We start from the raw sequence: 10,751 nt of genomic DNA on the forward strand, positions 1-10,751 counted from the left end.
AACCATATACTACACCCATTAACCCCTTTACCAAATAAACACCCAAAAACAACAAAACATAAACATTCCCCATGTCACACCCTGACCTAACTAAAATAATAAAGAAAACAAAGAATAATAAGGCCAGGGCGTGACAAGTGCGTGACAGGGCATACATATTTCTCTCCCTGTGCAGCCCTTGCAATTTGAATACGCCTTCGAGAGGAATATATTATAGGCTGAACAATTGAATAGTTCAACTATTCAACCGTGGGATTCTTTGATTTTGCTGTTGCATACTACCCTTACAAAAAAGGACGTAAAATTTGCAGTTGAAAAATGTGAAAATCGCATTTTCAAATGTTGAGCGTAAATTTCCCGTGAAACCATATTTTCACATGTATAAAATGTGGAGTTCACATGTTAACACCAACTTTTCATGTGAGTTGCAGTTGCACATGTGAAATTAGCTGTTTCACTTCAACATTTGTATATGCAGTTTAACATTTGAAAATCAAATTGTGTGCCGTCCTACCGGACTCCCAATCACAGCCAGCTCTGATACAGCCTGGAATCGAACCAGGCTCTGTAATGACACCTATAGCACTGAGATGCAGTGCATTAGACCGCTGCTCCACTCCTGAGCCCACACCAAGACAAGTAAAAAACAACCACGTAAAAATCACATTTGCATTTTCACATGTATGAAAACTCCGCAGGTGAAAATCTCCCTTTCACGTGTGATGGTGAAATAGTGTTATTCTCCTCACATGTGAAAAGGTGTTGTTAACATGTTGCAGTGGCAATGTTTCCACATATGGAAGTGCAAATTCTGTAATGCCATTCTGTAAAAAGGCAACTTAGCCTATCTGAGTATAACTATTAAAGTGTGTTAAAAAGTATTATTTCTGAGCCATTCATTTGGAGTGTTACCTGGTGGACCGCGGGTCCAATTTAAACCTGGGTTATGTCTCCAAGTTAAACCATAAAGGAGCACAACATATTACTAAAAGAAAGTTACATAGAAGATCCACAAAACAGTTGGTCTTTTAAAAAATATATGTTTTTGAGGGCAAAATACAAAATGTGGATTGGTCAAGTTGATACATTTTGTCATTTCAGACAAAACCACCAAAGTCCCTGTGCCCATAAAAGCGAAGGTAACCTGCCTAAATGACTACCGCTTTGAAAGGCTAGTGATGGCACATATCAACTCCATCATCCCGGAAACGCTAGACCCACTCCAATTTGCATAACCCCTCAATAGATCCACAGATGGTGCAATCTGCCCTTACTTTTTTTCTTTAAAAAAAAAAAAGGCCTATTACAAGTATTTCTGAAGGGTAATAAATGTTTTCCTCATTTGGATGTATGCTAGCATCTTAATTTTACCATTGTAATGCACATTTAAAATATTTATGGTTTGAAAAGTATAATAGTATCAAAAAGCTGTGCGCAATTATTACATTGTTTCAGTCTGCATATCTCAACATTTGTTTGCTTTTGATAGCTTAAACGGTTCAAGAGGAGTAGCGTTAAGTTTTGACCATTCAAGTGGTATTTTAAGTGTTGAATGCGTAAGCGGTTTAAGTGCTAGAGTGAGTGGAATAAATAGACAAACTACAAAAGTACATTTCCTAAAGAAAATTTGTGTGCTTGATAGCCTGTCTTAAAGTATTTATAGTTTTGAAATAAGTTATAGTAGTGATAGTGACTGCAGTTCCCTTACAGGAAAAACCATATGAATTTCATATGTGATCTTATGTGAAGTTAATGTGATTACATGTGTCAACATGTAAAAGAACATGAAACTACACATATGAAAACATGATCTCATGTGAAATAAATGTGACAACATGGGGATGTAAAATTTCATCATGTGATACCATGAAACTATGTGACAACTTTTGAAAGTTTTTCCCGTTAAGGTGCAAATTAGATTTTCAAGTGACAGTTTTTCACATGTGAAAATGCAATTCCACATGTGAAAGTTAAGTTTTCACATGTGAAAATGCTCATTTAATTTTTACATGTAAAAAATTGAAATGAGTGAAAACATCTTATTCTCTTCATGTGATTTTTTGTTGTTGTAAGAGAAGTAATAAAATGGAGGTTTTAAGGTAAGTGGTATGCTGCTCAGCTAAAATTGGGTACAAATCTTGTATCATTGACAATAGGATTACATTTAGCATGATCACGTACTAGTGACCTTTCAATATGACGCCATCTCGGTATGCTGATGTTTCTGCAGCACCACAAAGTCTGTAACATTCTCAGTAGGCCCATCACTTTCAGTACCTATAAAACATCTCTGCACTTAGCAAAAGAGTGCCATCTGCACTGCTATTTTAGTTATCAGTTAATCTGACTATTCTCTCATCATTGATTCTATTTACTTAGAATTAGAATTGTTTTGTATAGTTGTCTAATGTTATTATGTTTAAATGTTACTCCTGAATCACTATGATAAATCAAATCGTTTTTCTTCATACAATGCTGAGATTTACGTTGAAGTCCAAATTGTAGGGAGTGAACTCAGTGTACAGATGAACTCAGTTATTCACACAGACATGGTGGCATAGCAGGAGGATCAGAATACCGGGGACTAAGAAGTTATTAGTTCAAATCCAGAGTGAGAACATGTTGAATAACAATGACAGTATAAATATACATACACAATGTAATCATGTGCATCACATTTGTAAGTTGAAAACACTGTGGCTATTTCAGGATGTTCCGGGGACATCCTAATGACACATTTGAGCTTGTAGTGCATTATGTGAACATTTTAATTCACATGTGAAGGTTAATGTGAAATATCATCACATATGAAGTGTTCCAAAACCACATGGTTTCACATGATTTCACATGTGAAAGGTTATGTAATCACTTGTGGAAATCCACATGGCGATGAAAATGCATTTTTGGAGCAAATAGCCTATTAATAGAATAGCATCATGTTGCCCTCCTACATCCACTTACCTTTTACACAGAAACATGGTTGGATGGAAACGGGGCGACTATCTGCAAACCTGCATGGTGACATTCTTTCCACACCTCTTCTTTGGCTGCGTTTACACAGGCAGCCCAATTCTGATATGTTGCTGTTTATTGGTCTTTTGACCAATCAGATCAGCTCTTTTGACAATAATTGGACAACATATCAGAATGTGGCTGCCTGTGTAATCTTCTTTCTTTCCAATTGTCATGTCACACATAACAAAGGCATGGTATTCTATAGTCAAATTCTAATTCCTGTCAATGCGCCCTGCAACAAGAACGAACTGGAAAAGTGGCATATCTGTTCATTTGAAACTCTGGATGATGTCCTTGTCAACTATCTTATGACATGTTTAGCTAACCACAATGGAGCGTTCTTATCTTTAAGGACATGCATGCCCTGGCAGTAAATCAGCTCATCTCCGGGTGACTTCTGTCACAGTAAAACGCTATGATAGGTGACGCTGAGCAAATACCTAATGTCAAGTCAGATAGTTTCACAGTCAGTCATTGAACTAATAAAAAAAACTACACACAGGCAATGCTGCATATCAATGCAAAAGCCTGCAGGCCAAAAATGTTCATGCTTTGAATTGTTCACATTTTACAATTGTAAAATACATATAAAGTTGGTTCAGCCATGTGAAAAGAATAACACAGACATACTAGAAAAGTACATTTCCTAAAGAATATGTGTGTGCTTGCTAGCTTGTCTTGAAGTATTTATGGTAGTGCTAGTGACTGCAGTAGTAAAGGTAGTGACCGGTTATAGTTGAAAAAGTAGGTAGATTGAAAGATTGATTGATTAATTGATTTATTGATGTATTGATTGATAGCCTGAATATGTAAAAGTTGGTTTGGTGTTTCTAGCTTGAACGGTTCAAGAGTTACTGCTATTTTAGATGGGTAATGTTTTGGGAATTTATGCAAATGTCAATAGTTATAATTTTTTTAAGTTTTGAAAATGTTAAAGTTGTTTTAATGTTTGTAGCTGAAATGGTTAAAGAGTGGTAGCTTTTAAAATGTCCACCACTTTGTTCTTAGGGCTGGCATTGAATCCATTAAGTGTTATGCAAATGTATGCAAATACATTTATTTATATAGTTTAGAAAGGTTTTAGAGAATTTTGTAGTTAGTATAGCCTGAACATTTTAAAGTTGGTCATGTAGTTTAATTGGCTGAGGAGCAGGACACTGTTGAATAGCTACCAATGTATTACAATTGTTCTCATTCAAGCCCACGTTAATTTATGCCGCCCAAAATATTATTCACATTATTATGTAAGAGATCTAGAGTGGTCTTGCCTTCAGCAAGCACACTAATAATAATAAGAGTATGTAACGGCCTAGCTATGCCACGCATGGATTTCTGTGAGACTTGCTTGATACTGAGTTGATAAGAGTCATTCTGTAGTCAATGTTATTTGCTATATCAGCACGTGCATAAATCATAGGTGTTGTGCAGCTGCTGTAGCAGCAACCTAAATTTAGGTTTGGAGTCTATTTTTCTCGTATCCACATGCATAAACACCATACAAAGTGCCTAAATCTTTTTTTGACACTTAAAAACATATTCACTCAGCTTCATAGTAAAAATGTAATAGAAACATGAATAATAGTAGTAGGCTACATCAATACAATAATAGTAGGCTACCTGTATGAAAATCCCATATAAACTAAACTGTAGTTTTAGGTGCTTCTACACCTGCATTGCTTGCTGTTTGGGGTTTTAGGCTGGGTTTCTGTACAGCACTTTGAGATATCAGCTGATGTAAGAAGGGCTTTATAAATACATTTGATTGATTGATTGATTGTAGTCTTCCTAGTTCATAACTGGAGGTAGGTTGTTATATGTATAGTAGCAATACTTTCTTTTAGAAACATTTAAACATTCAAACCAGCTGATGAACAGAAAGGCAGTTGCAGAGCTGATGGTCTACCTTGTATTATCTTTTGAGGCAGATGATGCTGTAGAGTAGACCCCTCCCCTAACCCTCCTTGGAAGTTATTCTGATTTGACAGGACAGGACAAAGTTGGCAAAATGGTTGACACCCGTTTGATCATCGAAGTTGAGAAGCACTCTTTGCTGTACAACCCCAGCAACCCCAAATACAAGGACGCTTTGTCCAAAGAAAAAGCATGGGATGCCGTAGCAACCGTCCTCGGAGAACCAGGTATGTTTTGTCAACAAAATCAATTGATGTGCATTTGTTCTGGCCTGCAAAGTACAGACAGTCAGCCAGTGGCGGCTGTGATTGGTTGAAACCCAGGGGTGTGGGTCTATTTAGAATGAGCAGCCAGCTCACAAATGAACAAGTGCCCCAGGGAGAATGCAACAAGCATGCAGATACTATAAGTGAAAACACATTGTCTAACTGGGGATGGCTAACATAATGTCACAAAGCATGATGTGCGAGCAAGTTAACTTTCTAACTTTCTTATCTGAGTTAGTCAGATATTAGTTTAGAAAGACTTGAAATTGGCATGGGAGCTAACTAGCTAGCTATCTGCTTATCAAAGGTAGATAAAGGGTTCATTTGACCCAAAAATCTACCTGTCACGCCCTGATCTGTTTGTCACGCCCTGGCCTTATTATTCTTTGTTTTCTTTATTATTTTAGTTAGGTCAGGGTGTGACATGGGTAATGTTTATGTTTTGTTGGTTTTGGGTGTTTATTTGGTAAAGGGGTTATGGGGTGTAGTAGATGGTTTTGTGTTGAGTGTATATGTCTAGCGTTGTCTATGTTGGTTAGTTATCTAGGAGAGTCTATGGTTACCTGAATGAGTTCCCAATTAGAGACAGCTGATTTCGGTTGTCTCTGATTGGGAGCCTTATTTAGGGTAGCCATGGGCTCTCATTGGTGGTGGGTAATTGTCTATGTAAGAACGTTTGTAGCCTGTTTGTATGTGCACAACGTTTGTAGCTTCACGGTCGTTTTGTTATTTTGTATAGAGTTTTTGTGTCGTGTTCATCTTCGTGTTGTGTTTAATAAAGAAGATGGCTTATTTTCCAAAAGCTGCATTTTGGTCCGTTAATCCGCCACACGATCGTGACAGAATTACCCACCATAGGACCAAGCGGCATGGAAGGCGGCAACAGGACCTACCCACAAAGGATTTCTGGACATGGGAGGAGATACTGGATGGTAAGGGGCCGTGGGATCAACCTGGAGAATATCGCCTCCCTCGTGAAGAGTTGGAGGCAGCGAAAGCCGAGAGGAGGCGATATGAGGAGGCAGCACGGAGACAAGGCTGGAAGCCCGTGAGTACAACCCAAAAATTTCTTGGGGGGGGCCTTAAAGGGAGTGTGGCGAAGTCAGGTAGGAAACCTGCGCCTACTCCCTGTACTTACCGTGGAGAGCGAGAGTACGGGCAGACACCGTGTTACGCAGTAGAGCGCACGGTGTCTCCTGTACGCGTGCATAGCCCGGTTCGGTACATTTCAGCTCCACGTATCGGCCGGGCTAGACTGAGCGTTGAGCCATATGTCATGAAGCTGGCCCAACGCATCTGGTCACCAGTGCGTCTCCTCGGGCCGGCGTACATGGCACCAGCCTTACGCATGGTGTCCCCGGTTCGCCTACATAGGCCGGTGCGGGTTATTCCACCTCCCCGCACTGGTCAGGCGACGGGGAGCATAGAACCAGGTAAGGTTGGGCAGGCTCGGCGTTCAAGGGAGCCAGTACGCCTGCATGGTCCGGTATTTCCGGCGCCACCTCCCCGCCCCAACCCAGTACCACCAGTGCCTCCTCCACGCACTAGCTATATGGTGCGTGTCTCCAGCCCTTTACCACCAGTGTCTAAACCACGCACCAAGCCTCCTGTGTGTCCCCAGAGTCCTGTGCGTCCTGTTGCTGCTCCCCGCACTAGCCCTGAGATGCGTGTCCCCAGCCCGGTGCCACCAGTCCCGGCACCACGCACCAGGCCTACAGTGCGCCTCAGCCGGCAGGAGTCTGCCGTCTGCACAGCGTTGACTGAACTGCTCGTCTCCCCAGCGCCATCTGAGCCATCCGTCTCCCCAGCGCCATCTGAGCCATCCGTCTCCCCAGCGCCATCTGAGCCATCCGTCTGCAATGAGCCTGCAAAGCCGCCCGTCTGCCATGAGCCTGCAAAGCCGCCCGTCTGCCATGAGCCCACTGAGCCGTCCGCCAGACAGGAGCCGCTAGAGCCGCCAGCCAGACAGGAGCCGCTAGAGCCGTACGTCAGACAGGATCTGCCAGAGCCGCCAACCAGACAGGATCTGCCAGAGCCGCCAACCAGACAGGATCTGCCAGAGCCGCCAACCAGACAGGATCTGCCAGAGCCGCCAACCAGACAGGATCTGCCAGAGCCGCCAACCAGACAGGATCTGCCAGAGCCGCCAACCAGACAGGATCTGCCAGAGCCGCCAACCAGACAGGATCTGCCAGAGCCGCCAACCAGACAGGATCTGCCAGAGCCGCCAACCAGACAGGATCTGCCAGATCCGTCAGCTAGCCATGAGCAGCCAGATCCGTCAGCTAGCCATGAGCAGCCAGATCCGTCAGCTAGCCATGAGCAGCCAGATCCGTCAGCTAGCCATGAGCAGCCAGATCCGTCAGCTAGCCATGAGCAGCCAGATCCGTCAGCTAGCCATGAGCAGCCAGATCCGTCAGCTAGCCATGAGCAGCCAGATCCGTCAGCTAGCCATGAGCAGCCAGATCCGTCAGCTAGCCATGAGCAGCCAGATCCGTCAGCCAGCCATGAGCAGCCAGATCCGTCAGCCAGCCATGAGCAGCCAGATCCGTCAGCTAGCCATGAGCAGCCAGATCCGTCAGCCAGCCATGAGCAGCCAGATCCGTCAGCCAGCCATGAGCAGCCAGATCCGTCAGCCAGCCATGAGCAGCCAGATCCGTCAGCCAGCCATGAGCAGCCAGATCCGTCAGCCAGCCATGAGCAGCCAGATCCGTCAGCCAGCCATGAGCAGCCAGATCCGTCAGCCAGCCATGAGCAGCCAGATCAGTTAGCCAGCCATGAGCAGCCAGATCCGTTAGCCAGCCATGAGCAGCCAGATCTGTCAGCCAGCCATGGGCCGTCCCTCAGTCCGGAGCTGCAGTCCCTCAGTCCGGAGCTGCAGTCCCTCAGTCCGGAGCTGCAGTCCCTCAGTCCGGAGCTGCAGTCCCTCAGTCCGGAGCTGCAGTCCCTCAGTCCGGAGCTGCCATTCCTCAGTCCGGAGCTGCCCCTTACCCTGGTGCTGCCCCTTACCCTGGTGCTGCCCCTTATCCTGGTACTGCCCCTGACCCTGGTACTGCCCCTTACCCTGGTACTGGTCCTTAGTCCGGAGCTGTCCCTTAGTCCGGAACTCCCCCTTAATGCAATGGGGTTAATGTGGAGGGGGGTCGTTTGGAGGAAGCCTAGGAGGTGGTTAGGTACTGTGGTGACGTGGGGACTACGACCAGAGCCGGAGCCGCCACCGTGGAGGGGAGCCCACCCAGACCCTCCCCTAGACTGTGTATGGTGCGCCCGGAGTTCGCGCCTCAAGGGGGGGGTTATGTCACGCCCTGGCCTTATTATTCTTTGTTTTCTTTATTATTTTAGTTAGGTCAGGGTGTGACATGGGTAATGTTTATGTTTTGTTGGTTTTGGGTGTTTATTTGGTAAAGGGGTTATGGGGTGTAGTAGATGGTTTTGTGTTGAGTGTATATGTCTAGCGTTGTCTATGTTGGTTAGTTATCTAGGAGAGTCTATGGTTACCTGAATGAGTTCCCAATTAGAGACAGCTGATTTCGGTTGTCTCTGATTGGGAGCCTTATTTAGGGTAGCCATGGGCTCTCATTGGTGGTGGGTAATTGTCTATGTAAGAACGTTTGTAGCCTGTTTGTATGTGCACAACGTTTGTAGCTTCACGGTCGTTTTGTTGTTTTGTTATTTTGTATAGAGTTTTTGTGTCGTGTTCATCTTCGTGTTGTGTTTAATAAAGAAGATGGCTTATTTTCCAAAAGCTGCATTTTGGTCCGTTAATCCGCCACACGATCGTGACACTGTTTCACCTGTCCTTGTGATTGTCTCCTCCCCCTCCAGGTGCCGCTGATTTTCCCCAGTGTATTTATCCCTGTGTTTCCTGTCTCTCTGTGCCAGTTCGTCTTGTATGTTTCCAAGTCAACCAGCGTTTTTCCTGTTCTCCTGCTTTTTGCATTTCTCCTTTTTCTAGTCCTCCTGGTTTTGACCCTTGCCTGTTTCTGGACTTTGTAACCACCTGTCTTGACCACAAGCCTGTCTGCCACTCTGTACCTCCTGGACTCTGATCTGGTTTTGACCTTTTGCCAGTCCATGATCATTCTCTTGCATACTCCTTTTGGATTTATAAACATTGTAAGACTCCAACAATCTGCCTCCTGTGTCTGCATCTGGGTCTCGCCTTGTGTCATGATACTACCAAACTATTTCACAATGTTTCTCAAAGTTACTACAGGTAGCTAATTAATTTGATCATGCTTTGTGATAAACCCAGATTTTTGCTGTGTAAGTCAACACAACATGTCGCCTGATAAACACCATGGGGGAAACAATACAATTGACCAGCCACAGTCATGCTTTTTTTGCCCTACCAGATCTGCGATGAGAAGGTTCTAGCTAGTGTATGGTGCGAGAGACTCATTGGGAGGTAGACTAGAGCAGACCCAGAAGTTCTGACTGAGTGAACATTTCAGCGCTCCAGGGTGGTCCATTTACCTAGTGCTGTAAAAATGTATGCTATAAAATTCAGTGATTTCATTGGGGCAGTTCTCCCTCATATCAAATAGGTGGAAAAACAATCCAAGCAATGTTCGCACGGCCTATGCGCCCACGGAGCTGCTGCTGCGGGCAGAGTCAATGAGGGGCAGAGTAGTAAGTAACTGCACCACTTGTTTTGAACAATAAACAATTTTTTAATTGTGTGTACATTTTCCTGTTTAAAAAATTGTTTATTGTTCAAAACAAGTGGTGCAGTTACTTACTACTCTGCCCCTCATTGACTCTGCCAGCAGCAGCAGCTCCGTGGGCGCGTAGGCCGTGCGAACATTGCTTGGATTGTTTTTCCACCTGTTTTTCCACCTGTAAATGGACCACCCTGGAGCGCTGAAATGTTCACTCAGTCAGAACTTCTGGGTCTGCTCTAGTCTACCTCCCAATGAGTCTCTCGCACCATACACTAGCTAGAACCTTCTCATCGCAGATCTGGTAGGGCAAAAAAAGCATGACTGTGGCTGGTCAATTGTATTGTTTCCCCCATGCTGTTTATCAGGCGACATGTGTTGACTTACACAGCAAAAATCTGGGTTTATCACTTTTATGAAACATTTAAAACATAATCATGAATTATATAATATATTTATTTGTATATATTTTTTTTTTATATATATTTTTTACAATTTGACCAATCACATGTGGGGCTCTGCCCCTAACGCCCAAATGGGCAGGCTGCCACTGCAGCTAGCCAGCAACTGTTCAACTGTTGATTAATGAATGAGGTTAATGAATTGACTGCAGATGGTTGTAGAATTTTTACTCAACTTTATTTTTGATGTAATGAGAAATATGGTGGTCGTCATGTAGTCCTATACCCACATAGGACCCAAAATCAATAGATTCCTTGCAGAAGAGATGTAGTACTACTGATTCTGCTTCCACCCACGCATCTGTTTCCCTCTCTGGTGTAGCGTGTAAAATGACTGCACTAACGTCCTGTTCACAGTTTGGGTACGCGCCATCCAGGTGTGCAGCAGCTCCTCTGTAAGAGTGTTAGAGTAGTCTTGCTTTCACCAAGCACACCAA

This window comes from Salvelinus fontinalis, chromosome 2, assembly GCF_029448725.1.
Source record: "Salvelinus fontinalis isolate EN_2023a chromosome 2, ASM2944872v1, whole genome shotgun sequence".
NCBI classification, from domain to species: domain Eukaryota; kingdom Metazoa; phylum Chordata; class Actinopteri; order Salmoniformes; family Salmonidae; genus Salvelinus; species Salvelinus fontinalis.